Source organism: Triturus cristatus, chromosome 5_2 (assembly GCF_964204655.1).
Source record: "Triturus cristatus chromosome 5_2, aTriCri1.1, whole genome shotgun sequence".
Classification (NCBI taxonomy): Eukaryota; Metazoa; Chordata; class Amphibia; order Caudata; family Salamandridae; genus Triturus; species Triturus cristatus.
Genome location: NC_140588.1, coordinates 839,230,050 through 839,246,155, shown reverse-complemented (window position 1 = coordinate 839,246,155; position 16,106 = coordinate 839,230,050). Strand labels below are relative to the sequence as shown.

Below are 16,106 nucleotides of genomic sequence, written 5' to 3'. Positions count from 1 at the left end.
CCCTGGTCTACAGGTACGCCTTTTCCTGGATTGAACTGACAACAAATCATACAGGTACGTACTTTCTGTTTAGCCGCTGCTCGTAAGTGTTTATTAAACCAAATGTGTTGAATACTGTCTAGCATAGCTTTCTCTCCTAGGTGCGCTGGACTATGTATTGTGTTAATGATGACCTGAACCATTGAGTCGGGGAGAAACCATATAGATTTTCCCTTCGTCATCCATCCTTGATCCGTTTGGATCCCTCCTAATTCAGTCCATCTCTTTATTTCTTCTGGTGTAGCATGTGTCTGTATGTCAATTACATCAAGGGCGGGATCCTTAACTGTCATGCAGTGTGTTGGTGTCGGAACTATTGTCTTTGTCGTGTCAATTGGACGAGTCTGATTCTGAGCAGTCTGTTTAGCTGTTCTGTCAGCTAGGTCATTACCCTGAGAAATAATGTCAGTTACTTTTGTATGGGCTTTACACTTCATGATAGATATTGAAGTAGGCAGATGTATTGCATCTAACAGAGCTTGAATAAGGGGACCGTGCTGGATGTGGGCACCGTGAGAAGTTAAATAACCTCTCTCTCGCCACAGTACGCCGAAGTCATGGACGACTCCGAATGCATAACGTGAATCTGTGTATATGTTGACTTTCTTATTTTTGGCTTGAATACAGGCTTGTGTCAGAGCAATGAGCTCTGCTGCTTGAGCTGACAAGGTATCGATACAATTTGTTTCAATAATTTCAGTGTCTGTTGTGACTGCATAAGCGGCCACTAATTCTCCTGCATTTGATCTCATGCATGAACCATCTACATATAATGTCAGGTCTGGGTCTGATAATGGAATATCTGTCAAGTCTTGTCTGGGTTTCGTTGTAATAGTAATGACTTCAATACAATCATGTGCCAATGGGTCTGTTCCATTTAATGGCAAAAGTGTGGCAGGATTTAATGTACTACAGCGTCTGATTTCTATGTGTGGCTGGAACAATGTTAATTCGTAACCCGTCAGTCTTGCTATAGTCAAGTGTTGTGTTTGGGTCCGGTTCAGGAGAACCTCTACTGCGTGTGGTACTTGTACTGTCAATTGATGTCCTAACACTATGGCGTCGCTTTGTCTGATTGCTAAAGCTGTTGCTGCGACTGATTTCAGGCACGCAGGAAGAGCCTGAGCTACGGGATCTAATGTACTAGAAAAATAAGCACATGGCTTGTGTGATCCTGCTTGTTCCTGCGTGAGTACTGACAAAGCAGTACCTTCACGTTCTGTAACAAAAAGTGTAAAACGTTTGCTGTAACATGGCGTTGCTAAAACAGGTGCTTGGCATAAAGCTTTCTTTAAGCTTTCAAAAGCTTGTGTATGTTCCTGAGTCCAAGGGAGGACAGTCGGTGTCGCTGCCTCCTGTGTTGTTAACTGAATGAGTGGTTTAGCTAAAAATGCATATTGGGGGATCCACTGCCTACAGTACGAAGTGAGGCCTATGAAGGCCCGTACCTCCTTTTGTGTCTTGGGTGGTGGCATGTTTACAATTAACTGGATGCGATCAGGTGTGAGCTGTCTCCCCCATTTGGACAGCAAGTGCCCTAGGTACACAACTTGCTGTACACAGAATTGTAGTTTCGAAGGGGACACTTTGTGCCCCTTGTCGGCTAAGAAATGTAAAACCGTCAGTGATGCTTTTTCACATTCAGGTTCGCTTCATGCGGTGATCAGCAGATCATCGACGTATTGAAGCAGGGCAGTGTTAGCTGGCATGTGAATACTGTCAAGTTCTCTTTTCAGTGCTTGGCTATAGATGCTGGGGCTTTCTGTGAATCCTTGAGGTGCGCGTGTGAATTTAAAACTTCGTCCATTTAAACTGAATCCGAACAAATATTGGCTTTCCGGATCGATTGGGACGCTAAAGAAAGCGTTCTTGAGATCAATTACAGTAAAGAACGTTGCTTCTGAATCTATGGCCGTTAATAATGAAGAGATATCTGGGACCACGGGGTATTGTGGTACAATGCATTTATTTAATTCTCGCAGATCAATAACTAATCGATATACTGGTGGTGCTTTTGGATCGGTTCGTTTAAGAATCGGAATTATCGGGGAATTACATATATTGGAGTCGGTTTCTACAACCACTCCTTGTGCGATGAGCTCGTCAATGATTTGCAGTAAAGCCACAACAGCATCTGGCGGTAATTTGTATTGTCGCATTCGTGGTAGTACTACTCCTGTTTTGAGTGTGACTCGATATGGTGTAATGTGCATACAACCTACATCAGTGGGGCCTTGTGCCCATAAATGTGCAGGTAGATTCTGTAACCGGTGATCCATGTCTATAGACACGTAGTGACCTTTAAAGTCACGCAAAAATAGTCGTACTCCTTCCGGAGAACAACATATTACAGCTCCTAGAGCCTTCAATGTTTTTATACCTAACAAGTTTTCTGGACATGATTTCGTAAGTAATAGATCTGTAGTCCGTGTTAATGGACCAACTGTAAATGCAAGTGGTTGCGATACTTCGTTAACAGTAGGCTTTCCTGAAAAACCAAGGGAAATATTTGGTGAGCCTGAGAGGGGTACCCCTGGGACTTCGCTGTGACGGATAGTGGTTCTGCTTGCCCCTGTATCGAGTAGAAACTTTCTATCTTTCCCTAATAACTGACTTTGTACATAAGGACCTTCTTGATCTACTGGAACCTCAATAAGGGGTAAGCCAACTTCCCTCTCTAGGCTATTTCATGTGTAGCGCTGATACTCTGGGTAGTCATTTTGTGCATACTGGTACATCTGTTGTGTCGTGTTTTGTGTTGCAGCAATAGGCTGTGGCTGTTGTTGTAGTTGTTGTTGTGGTTGTGGTACGGTCTGTTGTACAGCTGGCATAGGCTGTATATTCTGAGGTACTTGTTGTTGGATCTGATCCTGTCTAGGCGGACGTGGTCTCTCTTTCGTTATACCCGTAGAGATATTATGTTTCAGAACTGCGCAATCGTGTATATAATGACCTGGCTGTTTACAATAGTTGCATGTCCCTCTAACAGGACCTACTGAATCATTGGACTGTGTCATACCCTTTTTATGACCGTCAGCTGGAACTGACTGAGCAACAAGCATTTTCATTTTCGTGTCCTTCATACGTCTTTGTTCATGTTCTTGTTCTTCCCTAATTCTATTGTGATGATATTGTAACATTTGTAACATCTGTGACGGTGTGTTTCCTTGCCAGGTACTCTCGAATTTTAGTACTCTACTCTTGACTTGGGGCAGGGAATTCTCAACTAATTTTGTCACAAACAGATGTGGATACGATTCACTGCTTGCTTTTATGCCACTATTAATACCAAAACATTTTTCAAATCGGGAATAGAAATCACTAGTGTCTTCATCTTGTTTTTGTTTACAGGCTGAGATTGCACCCCAATCTTCCTTTTTCGTAGTTAATAAACGTGGTAGTACCTGCACTAATAATCCTGGTAATGCTGTAGTCCTTTCCCCAAGCCCTGAACCTGCAGCTCGGGCCTTTTCTTCGTTTTCTAATACTGTCCAATCTATCTTTTGGTCTCCCACCTCCCATTCCTTTTCTTTGAGTTTCTCGTAAATACCGGCGGGTAATAGGACTTTTAATATTTTCATAAGGTCCGGGTAAGTATACTCTCCCAAGAGTAACATGTCTTTTATCTCACGGTGGAAACCTGCTGGGTCTTTGTCATGGCTAGGTACTACTTTCTTCATCTCTAATAATTCAATTTTAGTTATGGGCGCGTACACAAACACGCGTTTAAAAATATTGTCCTCACCTCTGACTGGGTGCACTTCGCGTAAGGGATTCTGTCTGTCTATGTGATAAGTTTTTATTTCCAACTTGGGGGGAACTGAAACATGCTCTGGGCATACGAAGACAATGTACTGGTGTCGATATTCTAGAATTTCCTTAATTAAATCAGTACCTGAACCTCTCCATCTATTCGTGAGTAATTCTATCAGTATATCAGGCAGGGGACCGGGATCGGAGTGTTGGCTTCTATATAATATAACGAGATGTTGTATCATGTATATACCAGCTAAACGCTGTTCGTCTGGGGTAAGATTCAAAAACGTGTGTGCCAACGCATCATCACTGTATTTTTCAGAACTGTCAGCCCATTGTACTGCTGACCTGGCTAATTCTTGTTCATCCATAGAATCGAGCATATGATACCCCCTTCGGTCTCGGAGTAATTTATCAGCAGCCTGGAATAAGTGTTCAGGGGACTTCATATTTAACATAGGGGCTTGAAAATGTCTGTTACATTCTGGACGTATCGGGCGTATCGGGTCATTAAAGTATCTGGTATTGTTACAAGGTCTTCCCCTACCTACATAAGCTATCGTTTCTAATTGTCCTGTGGGCATTTCTGATTCTTCCTCCTCCTCTCCCTCTGATTCAGTTTTGTCTGCCTCTAATCTGGCTTTATGTATTCGTTCTACTTCTTTGCGGATCTTTCGGCACATAACTACTATGCATGTCTGTTTATCATGCTTTCCCTCGGATATATTCTGACCCCATCGGGTAAGTACTTGCATTACATCCTGGTCTACCTCGGACCTATCTCTGTCTCTGATCAAGCAGTTTATGAAGAAACGTAACAGTTGTCTCTGTATATCCGCTTTCTGGTATTCCATGGCTTCGTCAATACTTTCAGGGCCTTGCCCTGTTTGGACAAAGCGATATATATTGTCTAAATGTTTAATCATTCCTGGTAGCGTCGTTAAATATATTGAGGCTCATCGTATACGTAGTGATGATAGCACCATTCTGTCATTTTTACCGGGCACTGGATCATATCTACAATCTACAAGATGTTCCTTAAACATGTCGGATGTTGCTATTTGGGGTGTACGTTGGTTTGCTAAATCTCTAAGAGACGATTTGCTTCTTGATGGTGGTGTGGCAAAAATTGCTGTCGCACCTTCTGAGGTGCTAGGCATGAAAGGATTTGTGGGGTGTAAGGTAGAGACTGTGGATGCAGGAAAATCGGTGGAAACAGATGGACCTGTTGGATTGTGCGGAGGAGTTTGTTGTTGCGGATGTGGGGGCAGATGATCTCGGTGTTGAGCTCCAACGACGGGTGGCGTGTGTGGTGGATCATTAACATATTCGGGAGCTACGTCGTCTAAATAGGAGGAAAGGAAAATATCTTTTGCGGTCTTGGGATGTGCTTTAATCGGGAGTAATAGGGGTGGCAAATCTTTCGGTATTTCCGGGGTGGCCTTAGGTAAACCTTCGGCCAAAAGAGGATACATACCATTCATAAGAGTGTTTCGTTGTCTGTCTACTTGTTCTGTTTTTACTCGGATACCTTCCTTAACTAATACGTTTTCTCGGGCTCTATTTGAGTTCTCCCTACTTTTCTCTTCCAGTCTGAGCGCTTTCTCTGTACGCCTATGCGATTCTTTACGCCATAACTCAATAGCATCTTTCTGTGACTGTCTGGCTTTCTTTTTCCATAATTCTTCTTCTACTCTCATGATGCAATCTGCATCCCATGTCCCAGCTGCGGGCCACCTCTGACTTTCTGCTAGATCCTTGGTGTAGTCCACCCATAAGTCAAGATATAATACGGCATCTAGGCCATGTTTATGATACATAAAATACCCTGGAGTGTCCCTAGGTGGAATGGGAACAGCTTCTTCGAGTACTCCTTTTCTAGTTTTGATCTGTCTTAATTTTGAAAAGAACTGCATCTTTAAACTTTGTTACTTGGTTCTTACTTGAACTGGACTTGAACACAATTAATACGATAGACACAATATTGAACACTCATTCATACCACAATTTTTGGACCCAGTAAAACATTTAACATTTAACATTTTAATTTTTTTTAAACGGACAATGATAATTTAGAAGAAAACTAGTTACTGACATAATACTAATACTAGATAATACTGATTTATATACATGAACATACTGGATATACTGCTAAACAGTACAGATACACTGCTAAAACAGTGCAGACCGGATCTGTGTACCCAAACCCGTCAGGACCGGCACAAATTAATGTGCACGTCTAACTGCCTCCCCAGCAACGGTACTCACCGGGTAGCACGGAACGGAAGGCCTCGGAACTGAACTGAACTGGACCGAACTGGACTCGACTCGACTCGGAACTTCGGAACCTGATGGGCCTCTGTATACCTCGGATCTTGCTCTCTCAGCTAGGCTCTGGTCGGGATACTTCGCACTTCTCACCGCCTCGTCTGGGTGTTGATCGCAGCCTCAGTCACCCCCGCTTGGTCGGAGGGAGATACAGGAAATCCTGCGGGTACGCGTTGTTGTCCGTCCGGCTGTGGCAGGAGACTGGGCCTGCAACGCACCTCCGGCGCGTGAGATGAGAAAGTGTCCCTGTTCGGGCGCCAATTTATGTGGTAAATATTTAAATTACCTGTACTATTTTTTATGCGGTAAAGTCTAGTAAGAATAACTCAGTCAAAATAAGAGGCAGAATCCGTGGTATTAGAGGTTCTGAAAAGGGTTTTATTCCTTACAAAGGAATTATAGTTCGAACTAGGCAATCATATTCCATCACCACGAAGGTTCAGGAAGGGATCAGCAATACATTATTGACAAGTAACAATATTTATATGGAAAGCATTGCATTAGGACAGATGCAGGAGGCGTAACAGCTGATAATACAGATAAGAATACACATACGTAAAGAAAAATAGGCGTATACTAGAAACGTCATTAAAAATGATGTCACAAGTGGGTGGATCCATAAGAGAATCCTGCAGTGTCAGCAGAAATATTTGACAGAGATGCGCGCGCAGCTGCATGACGCATGATTGACGTACAACTAGAGGGTGAATGGAACTTGAGATTTGGCCCTACATGTGGAGACAGAAGTATGGGGTGTCAGGACAACCTAGTCCTAAATCATATCTAATATCTTGTGTTTAAGGAACTATATTATCTGGAAGGAAGGGTCTTCTCGGACAGATCCTATTCTATACTGACTGTTAGTGCGTGTACAAGCGTCTATGTGTCTACATGTGATGCGAGGGGGCAGGAATCTTTCATAGTAACAGGGGCTATGAATTACTTGCAAAAAGACAGCGAGGCCGAGCCTTTTGCTCGGTAGCTGGAGGGATGTTTACCTAAACTACTAGACAGGAATGCATTGGATGAGGAGCGGAGCAGATAACTTGAAGGCTGAATACAGTTTTTGGCAGGCAACAGGCCGCGTCAGGCACCGTTAGCCGCGCAGGGAGTAAGACAAAGTTCATGGACACGGATGCAGGTCCAAGCTGGAGCATTTCAGAGGCAGAAACAGAAAAAGGCTTGATGGCAGAATTCAGGGCCTACTCGCCTTAACTACAAAACTAGAAAAGTGAACCACATAGAGTCGGTGGCCTTTCATACTTAGAAATGGAATATTCGACCCATTCATGGCGGATCTGAAAGAGGGCATGTTGACGTTGGACGCACATGTATTTGCGTCTTCATAGCTGGAACTGGAGGGAACGTACATGTACTTATAGCATGTACATGGAGCCGTTGGGGTCTAAGATAGGGGACACAATTGACCATAAAAATTCATATTTCCACAAGCCCGGCGCCGCCCGCGCGCGTCCCGCGACGCGGAGGGAGCCTGCCGGTTAAGTAGCGCCTCCGGGCGCACTGGTAGCAGGAAGTGACGCGGGATGCGTAAGCCAGGAGCAGAGGGTGATGGGAGCTGTAGTCCCCCCAGCCGCATCCAGCGAGGTGAGTAGCGGCGAGGGTGAGACACAGCGTTGCTGTCCCGTGCAAGTTACCGCTGCTTTTGCCAGATGAGTCCGCCTCCAGGTAAGGAAGAGAAATGGCCCCCGCTCCACCGAGGGACATGCCGGTTAAGTAGCGCCTCCGGGCGCACTGGTAGCAGGAAGTGACGCGGGATGCGTAAGCCAGGAGCAGAGGGTGATGGGAGCTGTAGTCCCCCCAGCCGCATCCAGCGAGGTGAGTAGCGGCGAGGGTGAGACACAGCGTTGCTGTCCCGTGCAAGTTACCGCTGCTTTTGCCAGATGAGTCCGCCTCCAGGTAGGGAAGAGAAATGGCCCCCGCTCCACCGAGGGAGCCTGCCGGTTAAGTAGCGCCTCCGGGCGCACTGGTAGCAGGAAGTGACGCGGGATGCGTAAGCCAGGAGCAGAGGGTGATGGGAGCTGTAGTCCCCCCAGCCGCATCCTGCGAGGTGAGTAGCGGCGAGGGTGAGACACAGCGTTGCTGTCCCGTGCAAGTTACTGCTGCTTTTGCCAGATGAGTCCGCCTCCAGGTAAGGAAGAGAAATGGCCCCCGCTCCACCAAGGTAGCCTGCCGGTTAAGTAGCGCCTCCGGGCGCACTGGTAGCAGGAAGTGACGCGGGATGCGTAAGCCAGGAGCAGAGGGTGATGGGAGCTGTAGTCTCCCCAGCCGCATCCAGCGAGGTGAGTAGCAGCGAGGGTGAGACACAGCGTTGCTGTCCCGTGCAAGTTACCGCTGCTTTTGCCAGATGAGTCCGCCTCTAGGTAAGGAAGAGAAATGGCCCCCGCTCCACCGAGGGAGCCTGCCGGTTAAGTAGCGCCTCCGGGCGCACTGGTAGCAGGAAGTGACGCGGGATGCGTAAGCCAGGAGCAGAGGGTGATGGGAGCTGTAGTCCCCCCAGCCGCATCCAGCGAGGTGAGTAGCGGCGAGGGTGAGACACAGCGTTGCTGTCCCGTGCAAGTTACCGCTGCTTTTGCCAGATGAGTCCGCCTCCAGGTAAGGAAGAGAAATGGCCCCCGCTCCACCGAGGGAGCCTGCCGGTTAAGTAGCGCCTCCGGGCGCACTGGTAGCAGGAAGTGACGCGGGATGCGTAAGCCAGGAGCAGAGGGTGATGGGAGCTGTAGTCCCCCCAGCCGCATCCAGCGAGGTGAGTAGCGGCGAGGGTGAGACACAGCGTTGCTGTCCCGTGCAAGGTACCGCTGCTTTTGCCAGATGAGTCCGCCTCCAGGTAAGGAAGAGAAATGGCCCCCGCTCCACCGAGGGAGCCTGCCGGTTAAGTAGCGCCTCTGGGCGCACTGGTAGCAGGAAGTGACGCGGGATGCGTAAGCCAGGAGCAGAGGGTGATGGGAGCTGTAGTCCCCCCAGCCGCATCCAGCGAGGTGAGTAGCGGCGAGGGTGAGACACAGCGTTGCTGTCCCGTGCAAGTTACCGCTGCTTTTGCCAGATGAGTCCGCCTCCAGGTAAGGAATGGAGAATGGCATATCATTCACATAACACCTAAAACAATCTGAGGCACACTGATCTGCCCAACACCACAAGGCGTCTGCTTGACGTGCCAGCGCCGGGATTAGAAGTGCTCGTATGCTCAGGTTCCTCACAAACGCAACAATTTTACCCACTGCACGCTATGATTTGGTGACACCTGTCGCTTGCAGACACAGGAAGCTGCGGTGAAAAGCGAAGCGTCACCCCTGCGCATTGTGAAGTATAAACTCCTCCTCCGGATGCGGAGTCTATTAGTAGACTAGAGAGGTCTAGTGCCACTTCTTCCCGAACTGATGATCAGAGGTCCCGATGCTGACGGAGAGGATGGTGACTCTACATGACGGCTAGAAACTCTAACTATTTTGCTGAGGACCGGTTCTGACTTAGAAAACTACTTTTAGCCAGAATAGGTAAATATGAGAGAAATGAACTTGCATTTAATTGGCTTTTCTTACAATTTTAGATAAACAATATTCTGTTTGAATTACTGTGTCGGGTGGTTATTTTATTGTCATGTTTATTGAATATTTAGTGTAATATGATGTTTCACCAAATATATAGCAACTAGTTGATGCCATTGACCTCAAGGTATATGCAGATTGGTTAAGTACAGAAAAGTGTCTCCCCTTATACATGGCATGGATAGAGTGATAGGATGAATGTTGGTGTTATGGGCCCCACCAGCGTGTGATGTGTGTGTGCGCGTGTGACTGCGAAATCACTCTGTCCGTGGAAGTAGAGGGGATTATAAGCTCCGATCTGCACCATTTACACCTAATAACAAAAAGGGCTCTTTCTGTACTAAGAGCAACCTTTCTGCTAAATGCGGTGTAATTCTATGCAGCGGTATGGGCTGTAGCTGTGTCTACAATCTCTAAGGGAATTAACATGGGGAAAAAGTGTGTTAGGAGCTATGTTTCCTGCAGCCTATGCATGTGCGCATGCCAGCCTTTCTACTTTAAGCATCCAGACTCTCTCAGGGAGCATGCTCTTCATTTCCAGACTTAATAGAGATAAAAGGGATGTGTGAAAACTCCTGTTTTCTCTTTTCATGGCAGGCCCACTAGGAGACCCAGCAAATGCATCACTGACAAAAAGGCATTTTCTTTCATTTAAGTTTGGAGCGTTTAATGAGGGGAGCAGGAGGCAGTGTGAAATAAACACATATGATTGTGTTTCACATGGCAAAGAGAGGGTGAGTATGAAGAATTATTGCCAGAGCTACTGACTTTGGAACTGGTAAAACAGGTTATCATCTCCTTGTTCTGGTGTAGCACTCTAATACTTTCTGGTTGTGATTGCTACATAAAACTGCAAAAAAACCAAAAAACATTCGGAATGTTTCTCAGTTCAGTTTAAAAGCTCACTTCTAATAAATCCTTCAGCACACAATCTGATGTTTTAAGGTCAGGGCCAGTACATTTATGCTGCAAGGGAGCACCAAATTTTTCGGCAGGGTTGACTAAATGCACAGATTTCACCTCATTACTACGACTTCAACAACCAAATGCAGAAATAAGCAACTGAAAGAATATCAGTTAACATTTGCTAATGGCCTTTCACCAGTGCAAACACCTGTGCAAACACAACTGGCAACATTTTTAGTAACCCATTTGGCCTAGAAACAAAGAAAAAAGCCACTGCTGCTGAATCAAAAAATTCTAGTGGCCCTGAATGAGGTAATACCATTTCGCATTTTAATTTTTGTATTCTTATATTAGCTGTGCTGCATGGTTGACATGCAACATATTTTCAAGGCTTGACTTGTGCATGGGCTCCTAAGAGCTAGAGCAAACACTTGGCTTAGATGTTCCTGTTACTTTGTTGGTTCACCCAACTGTACCTTGCATCATAGTCAGAGTCACAGGAATTATGTGGCAGGAGAAGACCAGATTATGCATCAGGGTTGATTTATGTGGCAAGAGAAGGTAAATTATGTTGTGTAATGTGGCATATTTTGTGATAGCATTACTATATTAGTTTGGCATTTTCACACATGCTAGCACTTTTTGGGCAAATGTTGTACCACATTAGTACCAATTTAACTCCCAAATACAACAAATAGCAACAGAAATGTGAGCAGTTCAACTTTGAGAAGGTTCCTCCACTTCGCAGCAATAAAGGTAGTCACAGTTTTAGTACATTTTGATCCATTTGAGCCAGAAAACATTTTTGGGGTCTAAAATCTGCAGATTCCACAGTGGATGATGGATCATGTGGTACATGTGGCAAATGCAAAGTTATACGGTAAAGGACATGACCTTGCATAATTTCAGTGGCCCTAACCTTAGTAAATGGGTGTGAGGGTTCTGTCAAGCATAGGCTTTATACTGGAAGGGGATCCCTCTAGTGGCAAAAATATCCTTTGCAACTTGTCCCGCTGTACTATGCAACACAGTGCAACACACATACAACATTTCAAAAATATGGAGTCTAATAACATTTGCTCCACTGTTTAGCCTGTCTTGAGGAGACATTCTTTTGGCTCAAGTCCCTGTCTAACCACTGACAATCAATTGGTTGAGCATTCTAAACCATCATTCTTTTTCCCACCATGCCAACTCAGTTTGGACCCAGCCATACGCAAATCAGTCTTGACTCTACTCCAATAGGAACAGTCTAGCCCCAACTGCCATGCAAAGTTCTCACAGAACCAGAACACAAGCAGCCAAAGACTGTCCTGATTTTGCTAAGAATGTTGTGCAGTGTCTCCCTGGCTTTAGTTCAATGTGGTCTCTTACTGTGGGACGGATTGGGGAAGAGTCATTTCAACAGAGAATGAAACTGGTCCCAGGCAGGCACTGGTAAAACTCAAAACAGAGGCTACAGTGGCGCAGAAGCCAAACAAACATTCAATGGGTTGTGCGGGAGCTTGTCATACAGTAGTAAAGAGGGCAAGGAGACAGGTTGGAAGTTTATGGATGAGAGGAAAAGGCAGTAGAAATTAACAAAAACAGAGTGGTGAGATAAAATAGAAGTGAATACAAAATTAACAAGGAGATAGTAAAGACAGAATGGAAAGAAAGATGACAGAGTGGAAAAAAGGAGAAAAGATAAGTATGGGGATTGGAGAGGAATGGAGAAAAATAATAGAATGTGGGAACAGAAAGAAGAATTGGGAGTGTGAGGGAGAGGGGACATGTGTGCGCAGAGAGAAAAGGAAGCATATTTGGAGAGGATACGCTATGAAAGTGAGCCAGAAACAGGAACAAGTGACTAAGCAAGATATGGATCGAAAAGAGAGAACAGATAGCTATATGTTGAAAGGAAAGAAAAAAGGAAGGGATAGAATAAGGAAAAAAGGATGGTAAAACAACCAAAAGGGGATAGGTAGACCAAGATCTAACAAACAAGAAGAGGAATGAGGTGGGTGAGAGAGAAGCATATTTAAAATATAGGTTTCATAGAGTAATGTTGGAATCAGAGCGAGCAGGGAGATTAGAGGGAATCTGTGGGAAAGAGAGGACACTCAGTGTTTTTGCTGATCAATGACTCTAAAAATTCATAAACATATGCCCTATTTCTATAAATGATTGTTGTGTCTTTTTCTTGTGTGACTTCCTTATTTTGTTGTTTGGTGCTGATAAATGCTTTACACTAAGGGACATATTAATGGAAAAGTGGTGCAATGCAGCATAGTGGTGCACAATGGGCTGCTTAGTACCAATGCAAGCACCCTTGCACTATGGTGCAAGGGTGCCAGCATTGCTTGCAGGATTGTTTTTGTGCAGAAAGGGGCACCTTCCTGAACCAAAACAATCCTTAGAGGCAAATCCTTCTATGTGTTTTGCAGAATGCATAGGAAATGGCTCTATATTGTTGCTAATAACGTTACTGCTGTTTGACACATCTCCACAAAACATTCTCTTAAAAAGTGCTACTTTTTTACTAGTTTACACATGGAAAGTTTTAGGGTGATCTGTCAAGCAGGGACTGAGAAAAAGGGGATCCCAAAACACATTTTTCCCATTCATTTATCCATAGGAACTTTAGACACACCTACAGCCCATACTGATTTACACAGAATTTGGAAGAAAGCTAGATTGTGGTCCAGAAAGAGTGGTTTTTCTGTAAATCTGTTCAGTAGTTTTGGAGAAATTAAGGTTAAAAAAAGTTGCATGTATCATTCTATGGAGGACTGAAGGAGCCTACAGTGCTCCTGCTGAGATCCTTTTGGCTGCGACCACATAAACCAGTAAGTCGTGGTATAATCTTAGGACTTGGAACTCAGTCCTAAAAAAAAATAATGCAAAGAAAAATGTAGGGACAGGGTAAGGATGCCCTAACCCCCTAGGCTTGTTGGTAGGGCCAAATACTTTTTTTGTTTTATTTTAAATGTTGCCGCAAAGGAGGATGTACAAATATGTGACAAAATAAAAAAAAAACAAGCACTGACTCTATGCTTGTTTCATTAAAACACACCATGGATTGTCCAGGCCCTGGGTTGGGTAACACATGTTACATTTTGGGGGAGGGTGGTAAGTTGCCCCCTCCAGAGCCTCTGAGAGGTCCTGGAGATCACATTCCCTGGGTCCAAGATCAGAAAAACAAGGAAGGGGGTGTGCAGTCCCCATCCTGGAACCCAATTAGGCCCCAGGGGTCCTCTCCCCATGGGGCCAAAATGTATTACAAAGGAATGGGTGGTGGTGCACCCCTTACCCAAATCCTTCAGGCCTCGGGGACCTCAACTCCCAGGACAGTGACACTTCTTAAAAGGGAGGGAGTCTAAGGTAAACAACACAAGGAAAGGGGGTGTGCTGCCCCCTCTCTGAGACAAAATAGGACCCAGGGACCCATCCCCTGGGGCCGCATAATTAATGAACATAGGGGGTGTGCAGCCCCCTCCCTGAGAATAATTAGGCCATGGGGACCCCATCATCTGAGGCCAAAATGTATTCAAATGGGTAGGGTGGTGGTGTAGAGCAAACTCCCAGAGCCTTAAAAATGCCCCTAGCACCCCATCCCCTGGGGCCATGACACTTATTAAAAGCCCCACTCCATAACCCTTTAATGGTCCCGGGACCCCATACCCAGGGGCTGGGTCAGAAACTGTGGTGAGAACCCAACCCCCCAGACACAGTAATTTCCCTACCCGCACTACCACGTGCAGTGAAACATGCTTGTTCCAGCCTGGCAGAAACTTTTTTAAATCTCCTGCCAAATGGGAGCCAACATGGGAGCTTTCTCTCAGCCAGCTAGGGATTTAGAGAAACCCTCTATTTTGTTTGCCTGCCCGTACTGACAAACAAAACACATATTGCTCCTCCCAGAAGGGAGCAAGCATATATAGCTGCTCCCTCCGTGCCAGAGCAATGCCCGGCCACTTTGCACGGCTGGGGTTTAACTTGATGTATGGTAATAAAATATCACTTTTCATTTAAAATAACTATAAATTCAAAGAAAAAAACGAAGGTGAAAGTAATGTTATAGTTAAGTGAAATGTTCAGTAACAATGTAATGTTTTAAACTGTAAAAAACACAGAAATTCACTAAAGTTATCTCAAGTAACTGTAACTCATTCCCTAAGGTAACTATAACTCATGTCATTGCCATACGCTGCAAACTACCCCACATAATATTTCGCTCATGACTACTTCTATAGCATCATAAATAATATCACCACAACATTTGCAATGAAATTATAGGTGAGAAAACTATGCATGGTGGGGGCGAAGGTTAAAGCCAATCTGAATATGTATGTCACTCTACTCTGAGTAATGGTCCTGCATTGAATGTAGGAAACCAATCAAAAATAAAAAAACACACCTAAATGCACAAACTTAACCATTATTAAGTTTTCAATGAATTTAAATGTTCGCTATCTCAAAATTTCCAGCACATTAAATATTGCATGCTGAGGTCTACCAGCTTTTCAATTCCCCGTACCTAATGTAGTAATGTAGAAAAATGAGTAAATGGAAAAAGGGAGGTTCCTGTTCCAATGACATGCACATTCCTTCCTGGGCATTTGAATTCTAGAACGTGCATTCCACAATCAGCTGCCTGCACTGAAATTATACCTTAGTGTGCTTTCTGGGAAAATATTTATGTACGCTTTTATTGAAGTGTAATATTACATTGGCACTTCAAAGTTTTCCTTTGGCATAGATATGAGATTACATCTCTGTAAATAATGCGATCCTAAAACTCAATTATTGTTCTTCTCATGTGTATCTGATTGAAAACCCGAACTCGGAAATGGAGTTTTCCAGTACATTCGAATGTTGCAGAAGAGCCAGCCCGAATCAGCAAAGCTTCATGCTTTCCGCCCGAGCTAAATTGAATTGACTTCAGTAGAAGCACATTAAACTGTAACATGAGAAGAATGGAACTCGTCGCACCGTAATTACCCCAGACATATAGACTTGATTTTACTTTTCGTCACCACCTCAATTCGGAAGCAGAGCTCTTCAAAGCAAAATACCAACCTGTATTTTTAATTTTCTTCAAGGAACGCGACAAGAATACCGTCAGGTACGAGGCAGTGTAAAAGAGGACCCTGTGTACTTATTATGCTTTTGAGTAGGTTGTCAGAAATACACTGTGCTATCAATAGACTTTGGGTGGGTCGCAAGACATGTTTGCCTGGTTCTGCTAAGGTTGCACTTGCTCTATCCACCTTTAAGCACTGTTTTATGCAAACAGGATTCTGGAGGTGGTAATAGGTGACAATACAGTTTATGTACATTGCGGTCCAAATTAGTAAAAAATTGATGCAGCACAGCTACTAATGTTTCTGAGCTGTGTTCTGTGAACAGGAGAGAGCAATATTTTACTAAGAAATGGCACTGTTTTTCTCTCTCTTGCACTGGCACATTTTAGGTTGCCATTTGCCAATGCAACACTCTTGCACCTTATTTTTTGTACAATATCCTTATACA

At 44.6% G+C, this 16,106-nt stretch overlaps 1 long non-coding RNA gene across 1 annotated transcript in view; it reads left to right on the top strand.

The window, feature by feature from the left end:
- Positions 1–9,707, top strand: part of LOC146829328 (uncharacterized) — a 35,730-nt gene extending 26,023 nt beyond the window's left edge. Inside the window, exon 4 of the long non-coding RNA XR_014961957.1 lies at positions 9,481–9,707. This is a non-coding gene — a long non-coding RNA (uncharacterized LOC146829328). The remainder of the gene's footprint in view (positions 1–9,480) is intronic.
- The last annotated feature ends 6,399 nt before the right edge of the window (positions 9,708–16,106 follow it).